This window comes from Ursus arctos, unplaced genomic scaffold, assembly GCF_023065955.2.
Source record: "Ursus arctos isolate Adak ecotype North America unplaced genomic scaffold, UrsArc2.0 scaffold_5, whole genome shotgun sequence".
In the NCBI taxonomy this organism is placed as follows: domain Eukaryota; kingdom Metazoa; phylum Chordata; class Mammalia; order Carnivora; family Ursidae; genus Ursus; species Ursus arctos.
In genome coordinates, this window is record NW_026623067.1 from 40,507,620 (window position 1) to 40,522,878 (window position 15,259).

Here is a 15,259-nt window from a genome sequence, read left to right on the forward strand (position 1 = left end):
GTCCACAAACAGATGTCAACACAGTTGCACTTCAGAATATTCTAAGTTATAAAGGTACCTGTCCTAGAATTTGTGTTTCTCTACCGAAGAAGGAAAATTAGCGTCAAACTAGGCTATCACGTAAGCTACTCATTTAGTCAGCAGTATAAACTGACCCTTTACTAGCTATAAGAGAGTTGATGATGTGAAAGCCAATAAGCTAGTGTTTTGATCCGATTTCCTTAAATATGCCATTTATTAAATCAGAAATAATAAACAATGAATCAAGTTGGAAATAGAATTTTTCAACGGGGCAGTCAGTGTAATTGAATATGCTTGGGTACAACTCCCATGAGTATTGCCTGAAATCAAACAGTTGTTACAACGGGCCATAAGGAACCCCAAAAGGGGACAATTAGATAGAAATACAGAATATGGGCTAGCCCAGTGATGGGTATTAAGGAGGGCATGTATTGCATGGAGGACTGGGTGTTATACGCAAACAATGAATCATGGACCACCACATCAAAAACTAATGATGTACTGTATGGTCACTAACATATCATAATAAAAAAAATACAGAATATGAGGAAAAGGGAAAAGGAGTTATATGGAAGTTTTAGAGGATTTTGGGTCCATTTTGTGGCCATAAGACAGAAGCCATAGGGAAAGTTTGGGAGAGAAACACCATGGTAGACAAGAAAATGAAGGAGTATCTGACTGAATGTAGGTGAGCAGATTGGTCATCATTAGTCACTGCATCATCATCACAACTGTTAGGACACAAAGCCATCTTGTTCCTATCTTTCTTCTACTCTTGTGGGTTTACACATGTGTCTTTATTTAGATAACTGGTCTGCACACCCAGGCCACTGAGCTTTTCAGAGTTATTAATGGTGATGGTCATGGAGCACAAAAGGACAGGAGACTTCATTTGCCATTGCTGGAAGCCAACGGGTAAGAGTGAAAGAGAGGCACCTATGGGAATTACCTTGGTGGGGCCCTGGGCCACTGCCTGGAGCCCCTGCCAGGTAATTTAGCTATGCCAGTTAAGCTGGTGCCACTGAGCCAACACAGGCATCTTCCAGGTCCAGCTCAAGCTCTCTTCTCTGCTTCACATGAGTTTGGTCAGACACCCTAGCTGTGCCTCACAGTAATGCAAAACAGCTTGTTCTGAAAATTTAGGCTTGTGTCAGAGATGTCTTTGCTGATGTCTGGAGGATTGCTCAAGATGAAAAACATGTCTAGTCAAAACAGGAGAGAATGGACCCAAAAAGGTTATGAGTAATCAAAAAAATCATGTGAACACACAAAGAATTTTTCAAAGGACCTGGATGTATCCTCACATGACCAACTTGTTGACCTTTATGCTGCTCTTAGTCATGGATTCTCTTTCTAGAACAGACCAGAAGAGTCAAGAGAGAATTAAATCAAGTGACTCATGGAACCACCCTGCTTTTCACAAATATTTATTGAGAATTTTTTCTGCTTCAGGCACAGGGCTTGGTATTACGTGCTAGGTATAAAGCAGAGAATAAAACAGATGTGGCAGCTCTTGCTTGTTCTGAAAACTTGAGATTGCTTTCAACTAAAACATTAGCAAATAGAACCAAGCAGGATATTTACAGCATAATACATTCTAGTCTATGCAAGCAATGCAAGGATGGTTTGATAGTAGTAAATCTATTATTATCATTCACCACAGTAATAGGTCAAAGGAGAAGAGCCATTTGACCATTTTTGTACAGATGCCAAAAAGTCATTTGACAGATTGCAGTAGCCAATAAAAATTTTTAATAAATAGTAGATGTAACTTGCCATAAGAAAAGCCATTTATAGTCCTGTAAGAATCAGGCATATCCCATTTATAAAAATAAAAATAGAAAATATCTGAAATAGGCTTAGCAACAAAAATGCTTAAGATATATAAAGGAGACTTTAAAACTCTATTTCTATAAAGAAAACTTAAATAGAAACCATGCCATCAGCTTGAGTGGGAATATTTAATACCATAGAGATATTAATTCACTCTAAATTGATCAATTAAAAGTGATCTTGACCACAATACTAAGCTTCCTTTCATTTCCTCTCTCTTTTGCTCACTTGAGCTCCATTTTTCAGAACTTGACAAGCTGGTTTGAAAGTACATTAAAATTAAAAACTATAGCCATTAATCAGTGTCCTGGCATAGAAAGACCAAACAATAAATGGCACAGAGTCCAGAAATAAGCTTAACTATCCAAGAAGACTTATATGATATCTAGTTCATAATAAAGGAAGACTTCAAACTGGAGAGGAAAATACAGATTTTTCAAATAAATGTTTTTGAAATAATTAATCATTTTACGAAAAAATAAAGTTGTATCATTCCTTCCATGAGACAGATCAAAGATTTAAATTTTTATATATTTAAAGAGTGAAACTGATAAAGCACTAGAAGAAAGCAAAAGAAGAAAACCCTCTAATGGTGAAGTCCTTCCTCAGCAAGACAATGAACACAAAAACCAGATAGGAAATAAATGAAAAATTTAAATCCATTAGAATTAAACATTTTTGCATGGCAGAAACAAGAGCAAACTGGGGAAAGACTTTCAGCACACATGATTAAAAAGTATGGGTTTTTTAATATTAAAAAGGGCTCTTAAAAATCAAGAAATGAAGATGAATCAAAGAAAAATGGGAAAGGAGAAAGGTAAGAACTTTCGGTTTAGAAAAAAAGAAACTTTAGTGGCTTATCAACATGAAAAGATACTCAACTTACTCAAAGGCAAGATGTCGTTTTTCATCTATCAGATTGACAAAGATTAAAATGTTTAATAACATACAATGTAGTCAAGAATGTGGAGAAACAGGCCATCTTGTACTCTCCTTTGGGACAGCCATCAGTGCAAACGCTTCATGGGGAGGCTGGAGAATATGTGTCAAAATGTAAATGCACATATTCCTCGACCCAGCAATTGTATTTCTAGAAATTTGCTCGATCAATATACTAACTTTTTCAAAGTGAAATATGTATGTGGGAACATTTTACCTTTCATTTTACATCTGTATATATTCTGTGACCTTTTTGTTTTCTATGCATACTTATCACTTTTCTTATAAAAAGAGCCTTTCCTGTTTTGCTGTACTGTACTTTTATACAAGGATTACACATGTAGCAGTATTGTTGCAGATAAAGGCTCATTTGCTAAAAAAAATTTTTTTGAATATGCCATCTAAACCCTCCCTTACCTGAATGAAACCAGCTCCAATCTTTGTGAAATATATTTAAGTGGTAAGCTGGATTTTAAAGAATGAAGTAATCTCTTTTCAAAAGCATTCAATTCAAAAGCCTTCAACTGGATGAATTTTGAAATACTGTCTTATAGTTTCTCCCTGAGATAAACGTTAATTCTTCAAGTAATATCACTGACAAACTGGTATATATGTGAATGTCTTAACTAAATAAATAAAATTTTATAATTAAAAAACCAGTAAAGATCTAAAAGCATTAAAGGCAGGGTTTTGGTGATAAATTGAAGCTGATAAAATTTCCATTACAGTATATTACCTGGAAACGCTTAAAATGTTGAGACTATACAAAGCTGAAATAAAACAAGCACCTGAATTTGATGTATTACAGATGGAATTTGACTTTTAAAGAATAGTCCATATTTTTTGTACACAATGGCCACTTTCATTACCATTCAAATAATAGCATCGCTTAATTAGCATATGCTCTGTAATCTCGGTTTAAAAGTGTCTCAAAATTTGGTATTTTTGGGGGGCGCTTGGGTGGCTCAGTCAGTTAAGCACCTGACTCTTGATTTCAGCTCAGGTCATCATCTGGGGTGGGGGTGGGTATTGTAGGATAGAGCCCCACTTTGGGTTCTGTGCTCAGTGCAGAGTCTGCTTGTCTCACTCCCTCCCCCCTCTGCCCCTCCCCCCGCTTGTGCATGCACTCTCTCTCTGAAATTTAAAAAAAAAAAATCTTAAAAAATTTGGTATTTTTTTCTGTACTTAAAATACTAGCAAAGGAATTTAAAAATCCAAATATAAAATAAGTACAGCACCAAAGTGCCGTCATCACATTGCTCAAAATGTCATGATTTAAAAGGGTTTTTGAGCTTTTTTTCTGGGCAAGGAACTGCCATTATGCCTATAAAGCCTCTAATAATGATCAGATGTTTCAACTTTGACTTAATGAAGAGGGAGAATGGCCAGTCCTCTATTATGCTGTGGAGTCAAATGACAATTGGTAATCAAGAACAAAGATTAATAAGCAAACTTCCATTTTTATCCAAAGTATACAATTAAGAAGTCAAATATGAAGTCTGTAGACATTCCATGTTGTGTTTTTTTTTTTCTTTTTTAGTTCACTGATTTTTTTCCTGGGTTAGACAAAGTAATAATTTATTACTGTTTCTCACAATATTGGATTTTGCATTCTAATACAAACTGAAATTAGAGAGGAACAAAACTATGTCTGTGGCAACTTGCTAGGTTACTCCTGATGGCTTCAGTTAGAACAAGACAATCACAAGTCAGGTTGAATTTGCCAATAATCTGGGCCTAATGAGAGTGAATGTATCCAAATCCGAAGGGGATTAAACATGCTGTTTAACTTTGTCTGCCTTGTTTATCAGTACTAGTCCACACAGGACACTAGAGAGGATGAGAATGCAGGCCACCTGCCCCCAAGCAGAAAGCACCCCAGACCAGGGAGGGAGGGCATCAGAGCTTAGTTCTGACTCTGCAAGGAGGGTGCTGGGTGATTGTGGGTAAAGCACTGAATGTTTGGATGTCTCATTTTTCTTATTTGAGATATGAAAGGATTGAATTAAGCTTCTAAGAGCCTCTTTAGCTCTTAGTCCATAAATAACACTTGTTGTGACTTTTGCATGGAAAACAGTAATAGAGAATCTGAAGATATAGATGGCCCCTGTGCTGTCACTTATGACTATCTCGATACATCTGGAAAGAAACTTTCCCCTTCACTGACTTCCCCTAAGATATGTCAGAGGATTGACTGATTTGTGTAAGCATGCATACGACAAGCACGATGCTAGGTGCTGCATAATACACTGGTGAAGAAGAGACATAGTGCTACCCTTCTGGAGTATATGTTATAGTGTTAGCTGGTACGGCTGAGTTAGGTTGAGTACCCCAAGCTGTTAGAATAACTTAGATTGACCATTAAATTCTATCTTCAATTACCTTGCCGATGTCTTCTGAAAACGAGTACACCAAGTACTCAAACCTTGAGACTGCTACACTTTAAACTAATATCACATGGCAAATTCAGAGTCTGGTACACATGAAACTTTTTAAATTAATCCACACAGTATGTTGTCAATGTTACCTTTTCTCAATAACAAAACCAATTTATCTATTCAGGAGTCTTATAATCAGTGCTAATATTATAATCTTATTTTTTAGTTACCGTGCATGTAAAATATTATATATATTTATATGCATATATACATATATATTACACATTATGTTAATGTTAAGAACCTAGATTTTTTGGCATAAAAGAAAATATATACAAGTATGAAGTCAAAGATAAAAGCCTTTATCCTAAATATGAATTGGAGATATCATTAAAAATTCATGATTTTCCCCCCCTCTTATTTATTTATTTTTTTGTCATAGCTTTGTCTATTGGAAAGTTTAGAAATAATGATAATGCAGGAGTGATGAGTAACCTTAGCACTCAGATTGTGGTTTTCAAATGCTGTATCTCTCTGAAAGGAACCAGAGTTCTCAGAAAAGGCTGATTGTAGTCTGGAGTCAGAAATGAGTGAGATAAACCTGGGAAATCTTGCTGGGCTAGTAAGCAAGGAAGCCTTGAAAGACTAGGAGAGAGAGTGTCAAAAGATGCAAGAATCAACTGTAAGGCTTTCCCACTGTGCTAATACAGGACAACTTGACTATCTCAAAGAATGATGATGAGAGTGGATTGAAATCCAAAAAAACACATAAGAAGATCCAAGAGAAAAAAAAAAAAACACTGTTACTAGGGTATCAACTTACTGCTCTGAAACTGATAAAGGAAAAGAATCAAGAATTCTTTGAATTCTGCAATGCCAACAATGAAGCATTCTTGCCTAAAAATATAAACTACAATCTAATCAAGCCTCTGGATCTAGCCACCATTTATAAGAAATATGGATGACAGAAGAACAAGTTAAATGACACCATGATGAATGAAATTCAGAATGTGTAATAGTCTCAATTTCTCCAACAAATCAATGGTACAAAAAGGTTCAGGGGGACTGTTCTAGAAGAGACTCAGGAGAAAAAAAAATGCATTTTGTGGACTATGTCTTAATCCTGATTTAGACCCATCTTTTACAGAGACATCCCTGAAATAATGTGGGAAATTAGGTATTAGATGGTATTAAGGAATCTGTTAATTTTTTAAGAGTGATAATAGCATTGTAACTATGTAAAATATTCTTTATCATGTAAAAATGCATACTGAAGTATGTATGTCATTATGGTTGACACGAGGTCTAAGATTTTGACCCTAAATTCTCCAGCCCCATTTCCCATTGCACTACCCCAGCAACCCAATCAGAGGTGGCTAGATGAAACACGATTGGCAGCATGCTGATTGGTGTTGAAGTTAGGTGGTGGGCACATGAAGATTATTAACTTACTCTCCCCTCTTTATGTATGCTTGAAAATTTCCATAATAAAATATTTTAAAAGTACACCATTAAGGAGAAATCTGCTATTGTGTCTATATTCAGCCACTTCTCACTGCCTGCTAGTAGTTTCTCTTTGTTTCTCATGTTTTTCTTCCTAGGAATGATCTCTGTCTTGCTAAGTCCCTGTGTTTCCTTTAAATCAGCAAATTTCTAATTCCATTTATCTTCTCCTATTGTCTTCACAGGGGTCTCAGGATGAGCTCTTATAAATACAACCATTTTTTTCATACTCCTAGCTAACATAAGACCCTGTGTCTATTTTCTCGATCATCTCAACTTGTCCATCTTCATATATTTTTCTTCTTGAGAAGCTTTTTCAGTTTGCCTTGGATTTGTGGATGAATTTCCTGGTATATAGTCCTGTCTAGGAGAGGACTTTTTGAAGTTCTTCTAAGAGACAATTTTAACCTTTAAATTTACAATTGCAAACTGACAGATGATTAATATTTAACCCACTTCATTACAATAGAAATAGAAGGTGAATATGCTCCCCATTACAGAAAGCTGCTTTCTGGACAAAACCTTTTGTTTTTGTGATGCCCATTCCTTCCAGGCACTGCTGAGACAGTAAGATCATTCGCTATGTATTTACTTAGAATTCTGTGTGCCATATCAATCATCTACAATGTAGTCTTTAAGCTCCCTTCTTAAAATGGGCCACAGAGCATTCACATCCTCAGCTACAAGTGAGTTATGAATCACATGTGTGTGTACAGGTCTATTGTGAAGGAAGCTGAATTGGTGAGGGAATGTTAATCCCTATTTGCTGAGTATATACTGTAGACTAGGTTCTGTGCCAAGTGCTTCACATATACCTTTTCATTAATGGCAGTTCATAGTAATAAAAACAGTTATTATCATTACAAAGATCATTTCCTTAGCCTCTGCTATGTTCCACTTGATATATTTTCCATTTGAACAGACAAAAGCTCTGAGGTTACTGCAGCTATTTTAAGTGAGGTCAAGTAACTTATTCAGGTTTACTCAGATATGAAATGGCGAACTCTGACTTCCAAACCTCTGCTGCCTTTGTTTTTTTCCACTGGTCCTTTGCATATGACTTGCATAATTTTTGCCACCTTGCATACTGCTTACACAATTATTTATGTATTTTTAAATTGACATATTTTTCCTTAAATATATTTACCCCCAAATGAAGTTAAATACCATATTCATAAATGGGAAACTAGTATCACTTGCCATAAATAACAGGTACCCCTCTAAATAAATACTATGAAATTTTGGCCTCTGCAGCCTGAGACTGACCCCACTCTGATGGAGTACACTGATTCCCCCCTCATTGATCTGGTTATCCCATGGAGTGCTGCACTTAAGTCACCCGTGTACTGCTAGTGGTGTGAGTACCTCCCTTTAAGCAATACTTGGTTTAATGTCTTCCAATATGGTTTCAAATAAATGAAGATACTATGGCTCATGGGTCTCTATTATGAAAGTGTGAACCTCAGGCATACTTTGGCAAGCACACTACTGACATTAGGCATGAAAGTTTAAAAAAAAGACTTAGTTCAAATAACTCATCAGAAAACAGACACACAAAGGGGAACACTACTTGCAGTTCCTGGCAATATTTTGACAATATTCAGTTTTCCAGTGAGATACAGTTCTTTTTTTTTTTTTTTAAGATTATATTTATTTATTTAACAGAGAGAGAATGAGAGAGCACAAGCAGGGGGAGTGGCAGAGGGAGAGGGAGAAGTGGGCTCCCCACTGAGCAGGGAGCCCAATGCAGGACTCGACCCCAGGACCCTGAAGCCTGAAGGCAGGCGCTAACCAACTGAGCCACCCAGGCGCCCCAAGATACAGTTCTATATGTAACAGCTCTGCTTCAAATACACTGTGTGTGCATATTTGTGGGTACATGTATGTGTGTGTGTGTATATATACATGTGTGTATGTCTATGTATCATTCTGTTTATATTGGGAGTGCTTATGCTGTTGTGTATTTCCTGAAGATTATGTACACCTAAACTAAGATAGTCCTGTAAATTACACTTGTGCACAGGCTACAGTCCTGACTTATGTACAAGAAACCAGTTCAAGAGCCATTATAAGAGGAATGTCAATCGGAGTCATTATCTGGCTGAACACTGCAAATTTATTAATTAACATGAAGATTCCTCCTGACAGTTTTGGGTTTGCATGTGTGTGTACACAGTGGTTAAGGATGTCAAATCCACTTAACAGGAAATGGAAAGCCCATTCTTTACATTTTTTTTATTCACAGGGTAAGATATCATTATAGGAATTTTGGTCCAAGTTCACAAAGCTGTGTAGGCTGGGATCCAAAGTCTTTGGATATTAAAAAAGTTCAAAAACCACTTTTATGCAAAAATTTTCCTATTTGGAAGGTAATATGATTTGGTAGAAATAAAAGTGACTTTGGAGTCACACCTAAGTGGAAATCCTCACCTTCTACCTATAAGCTGTAGGACTTTACCTTTGCATTTGTTTCCCTGTTTGTTAAGTGAGGAACAGCTCCTTCATGAGAGGGTTTTTATAAGATTAAACAAGTAAATATTTCTAAATTATTAAGCTTATTGTTTGTCCCACTGAATTTTTCATGTTTATAATTATTTATCATAGTTATTTATTCATTAACCAAACATCGAGTGCCTGTTATGTGCCACACCTCGTGCCAGGGAGATGCAGCAGTAAATGAGTTCTCCAGTCAATAAGCCAGATTAAGAAGATTATGTTAAGGGCTATAAAAACAATGGAGGAAAAAAACAAATAAAACAGACAGTAAGTGCTGGGCACAGCAGTTAGCAAAGGTCTCTCTGAGGAAGTGGCATTAATCTGAAACCTGACAGTGAGATTGAGCTGGCCCTGGGAAGAACCTGGGGTGGCATTTTAGGGGAGAGAGAGGCAGGGATGAGACCGGAGGCTATTACCACAGTCTGTAGAGATATTGATGAATTGAGTGAGGACAGGAGCAATGCAGGTTTATCTGAATCTTGTAATAAATACTTCTTCCCCTTTCCTAAATGTCCTCAAAAAGACAATTATGTTATTGGGTAATTTCCACTAAGCATAAATCTAAAGGAAGAAAGCAAAAATGCTTCTTACTGAAAATTTTATAGAAAATAAGATCTTGGAGCCTCACGGACTTTCTATGAATTGTTTTCCTTCCTGACTAGGCTCTGGGATCAGATATGTTACTATGACAAACGGGTCTGCTTCAAATTTGATTATTATTTTCATTTAGGATTGCTTATTCAGATTTCTGGTAATAAAACTTCCCAGAGATATTAAAAAAAAAAAAAGAATGAATGTTCTCTCCTTCCCTTACAGATATTCACTCAGCTGACTCACTGGCAAACTTGAACAGAGAAATTAATTGTTTTGTTTTGGTGTCTCTGCCATAGGTAAAGGCGATTCTTGTGTGATATGCTGGGACAGCCACAAAAACCATACGTGAAAGGCGTGGAACAGGACATGTTCCACAAAGTGAAACAACTTGCAGTTCACATCCTTTCCTCTTAGTTCTTCTCATCATGGCTTAATTCAGAGAAAAAGCAATGAAGAGCCTACTGTCATTTGTTTCCTGGATAGGTAGGTCATGAAAGTCTTCTCTCTAGGGGGTCCATGTATTTCAAAGTACAGATAACCTATACTGCTCATCACCAGCTGCCTTCTACCCTTCTGCTTTTGTAGTTCCAGCCTCTGGACCCCCTCCTTTTCTATTGTCTTTCTCTTGCCTTGGAGAGTTGACCTTCAACACCCTGCTATGCTCTACTTGTCTTCTATGATTATTTAATCCAAGGAAACCAGTTCTCACTGATGAGTGAGCAATATCTTTACACTTGCAGATATGACAAGGTCAAGGTTTCTTGCTTTTTAATAATCCTAATTGCCCTGGAATGGATTTGAAAGCAACACTGGAGGGTAACGACCGAAATGGTTTGAAATAACTCATCCCTAGCCCCTCACCCCACCTCCTCTTCCCCTTTGGTATTTTTAAGTGGTCTTATGAATAAGTGTAGTGTATACACCTCAGCATTCCCTTATTCATTTCTTCAGATGACTGGGACACCTAGAGACATATTAATAAAGTAGTCAGAGACTTGCTAATGCCTTCTCATGGTTAAAATTCAGTGGAGGTGTACTTAAGCCTCAAAATTTTGAGGCTACTTTGCAGATTCCTGTATAGAAAAATGATCCAGCCTCTGATATATATACTAGAGAAAACATCACCAGTATGGTGGTGGAAACAGCATGGGCTGTGAAAAAAGCCTGGGTTGGGTCAGGGTTCTAATACACACTAACTGTGTGATCTCAGGCACATTTTTTTTAAAAGATTTTATTTATTTATTTGACAGAGATAGAGACAGCCAGCGAGAGAGGGAACACAAGCAGGGGGAGTGGGAGAGGAAGAAGCAGGCTCATAGTGGAGGAGCCTGCCGTGGGGCTCGATCCCGTAACGCCGGGATCACACCCTGAGCCAAAGGCAGACGCTTAACCGCTGTGCCACCCAGGCGCCCCATCTCAGGCACATTAATTAAGATACAATAGAAATTACCTCATAGAGATTTTGTGAGGATTTAGTATCATAGTGTGGCAAAGCAGTTAGCAGAGTCTGGCACATAGTAGGCATACAGTAATTTGGTAATTCCATAATTGTTGGCTACTACTTTTATTACCACTACAAATCGCCACTACTAGTTTGGATGGGACGAAGACTACAGAAGAAGTGCCTCTGGCTCAAAACAGGAGCTCCTATAATGGTCTATTTACAATGACTTTGATAGAATATCTTCACCTTTGTACAACTTTTGTGTTAGACCTGCTTCAAAACAGTGCGGTGTTCCATGATCTCACTGTGAGAACAGAGAATATGCCTCGGTCTCTGTGCTTCCTCGGCGTCCTACAAAGTGTCTGGTGCATAGTAGGTGCTCAACACAGGTTTGCTTGAATCAAAGACACAAAAAATCTAAGTAATTTCTTGTCTATAGTCTCCTGAGACTCAGATGCTTAAAGGGTTGAAAAATCAGAGTTGCTTTATTTTTAAAGATTTATTTTTATTTGAGAGAGAGAGCAAGCGAGCCAGCAGGGGGAGGGGCAGGACGAGGGGCAGAAATCCCAAGCAGACTCCCCACCAAGTATGGAACCCATCATGGGGCTCCATCCCAGGACCCCAAGATCATGACCCAAGAAGAAATCAAGAGCCAGATGCTTAATCAACTGAACCACTGAGGTGCCCCTAGAGGTGCTTTGAAATAGAACTGACAAATGCCCACTTTAAAATCTGTTCAGTATAGTATCACTGCACACATTCTAAATACTGAAAATATTGTAGAACAAAAATCTGCAGATTCCAGGCAGCTGGATTTAAAAGCAATTCCAAATCATCTCAGTTTTCTTTAAGCCAATCCATTCTGTATCTGATTTTAAAAATTTCAGAGATGTAATTTTGCAGACAAAAGACCTGGTCACTTTTTATAGTGAGATTACCATGGATATCAAAGAATAGCATTTTTAAAAAGCTGCCTAAAAATGCATTTCTTACAACTAAAATTAATAATACTGTATTGTATATTTGAAAGTTGCTAGTGTATAGCAACTTAAAAGTTTTCATTTCAAGAAAAAGACATTTTGTAACTGTGTGGTGAGGGATGGTATCTAGATTATAGTGATCATTTTGCAATATGTACAAATACCAAATCATTATGCTGTACACCTGCAATATAATGTTATATATCACTTATATCTTAAAAAATGCCTTTTCAGTAAACACTTGACAGAGGTAACCAATTGATGTAACTTACTAAATTAAGGGTAGTAGATTGATTGGGGCACTTGGGTGGCTCATTCAGTTAAGCAGTAAGTGTCTGACTCTTGGTAAGCATTTCATGATATAGTTGGAAGATTTGAGGACACTTGAGCTATTAACACAGGGTCTCACTTAAAAAATCTGAAATCTTGGAGAGCCTGGGTGGGTCAGTGAGTTAGGTATCAGACTCTTGATTTTGGCTCAGGTCATGATCTCAAGGTCATGAGAATGAGCCCCGCCTCGGGCTCCACACTCAGCACAGAGTCTGCTTGGGATTCTCTCTCCCTCTCTCTTTGCCCCCCTCTCCACCCCACTAGTGCACATGCTCTCTATAAAATCTTAGAAAAAGCAGAGTGATCTTATTATTTCAAGATTTTCACATATTTTTAGATTTGAGTGACATAATTATCCAAAAGGAAAAGCCGTGTTCTTTGTCAACAGACAGTTATTCAGAGAATTTTAGGACAAATTGTCAGGACGTTGTTAGAATTGCTCAGAAAAGGGGCATGATGGCTAGCGTTGGGGGTAAAAACATGGTAATTGAACACAAATGAAGGGTCTATTCTGGGGATCTTTGTAATATCATCCCAGACCTAACAGTGGCCTCAAAAAATAATTAAATTAATGAGAAAAACAAATAGCTAAACCACAAGAATCTTTCTTCTTTACTTTCCATGTGACTTCACTTTCTGTACAGCAATGAACTTTGGTTAATTCCCTTTAAATACTATATTTCCCCCCTTTGCTCATTCTTTTTCTAGTTGTTGTTGCTTCTCTTATCTGGTGAACTCCTACTTGCTCTCTAAAGCCCAGCTCAAATGTTTCTTCCCCTCTGGAGCCATTCTTAATCCTCCTCTTTTCACTGCCTGGCAGAATAAAGCCTTCCCTTCTCAGCACTTTGAACAAACATGCTGTATTGCAAACAGCTTATAAATTTTCTCTCCAGACCAGGGATGAGCAAACTGTGGCCCATGGGCCAAATCTGGCCTGTTGCCTGTTTTTGTACAGTCTGTGAATTAAGAATGGATTTTACATTTTCAAACTGTTGGGGGAAGAAAAAAACAAAAGGAAAATAATATTTCATGCCATATTAAAATATGAGATTCAATTATGTATCGTGTGTGGTTCCTTTCATGCTACATGGCAGAACTGAGTTGTTGTGACAGAGACTACATGTAACACACAAAGTATAAGATTTTTACTATCTGGTCCTTTACAAAAAAATGTTTCTAGCACCTGCTCTGCGGGCAGGGCCCATAATGTCGTGCTCATATAGCTGATACGTAGGGTTACCATAGGATGAGCACTACACTCAACACTTCACATGCATTAATTTATCTAATCTTCAACAATTCCGAGGTGAGAGCTACTATCATTACCATTTTACAGATAAGTAAACTGAGGTGCAAAGATGCCTAGACCTTCTCCTAAAGTTAAGTGTATCAGTTCGTAGATAAGTGATTCAGCTGTAGGACTGTGTGTGTCCAGGTAAAGCTCACAGCCACAGTGTGATCCTGGTTGTTGGTCACCAGGCACTGAGGCAGGGCAGTACCTGGTGATATGTATGGAATAAATTATGACAGTGCCCTCAGCTGTATTCTTCTGCTTCAGGGAAGGAACTCAAGCACAACTTCTATTAGTTTTACCGCAGAGAGTGAAGACCATCTTTGGTAGACGGATTAATTAACCTCTTAGCAGTATATGCTGAATATACCCCATGAGCTAAGCTCTGTGTCAGGGCTGAGATAAGGGAATAAAAGAGCTTGTCTTCTGGGGATGAATCCTTGGCCGTGAATATTTGAATAAGGAGACAGAAAGCTCTTTCTAGAGCCTATCCAGGATGGTAGCTGAGTGGCAAACAGGAGATTACTGGTAGTTCCCCTGAAGGCTTCATGGCAAATGTTCTTCCATTGTTTTCCTATGGAAGCCCTCATTCATTGTATTTAAGTTTTTGCCCCTCACGGGAAAGATTTGGTGATGAGTTCCCATGGCACAGTGGCTGCTGCCCCAACAGTGAGGGTGTTTCCTACTTGCCTATAACTTCTTCCCCATGTTCAGGAAGGAAAGGCCTGCCCGATACTTTTGAGTCCCCTCATCACTACCTGGACATTTACTACAACCTGTAGAATACCAGGATTTTTTTTAATGACCATATACAACATGATGGCTAATGGCCAGTGGAGTGGCAAAGGGTGGGAAACAGTGAGACATTCACTAATTAGGTGTGTGACCTGGTCCCTTAAAACACTCCCTGTGTTTTAGTTTCTTTACGTGGAAAATGGACATAATAATGGCCACTACCTTGCAGGGTGGTTGTATTAAATGAAATAGATTTCAGGACATTTGCAGCCTGAGTTCTCCAATATTAACCACAGCTATGGCCATTACTTGGACCATCTTCTGGGCTCCCAGGGGAGTCAGGGGACACATGGGCTGAGCACCCCAATGCCAGAGTGGATGGTGCTTATGAGGACAAAGATCTGGAGACTGAGAGGCTTAAGGTGAAGCAAAAAGAACAGGAATCTAAGGTTCTGTCCCAGGAGGCTGTGGACCCAAAGGATAAAGAGAATTCTTTCCCCCACTGCTCTCACCCCTTTTCCGTGCACAGTCACCCTAGCTAAGCGCCCTCAAAAAGGCTACGGTGATACCCCTACAACTGATTCAGGAGCCGACAGCATCCCCAAAGGCTGAGATCCATATCCTGAAGAAGAAAGGCCAAAAGAGAAAGCTGGAGTTCCTGGATACCTCATAGGCCAGAAGAAGACTGAGGACTGCTGGGAGCTGCAGATCAGCC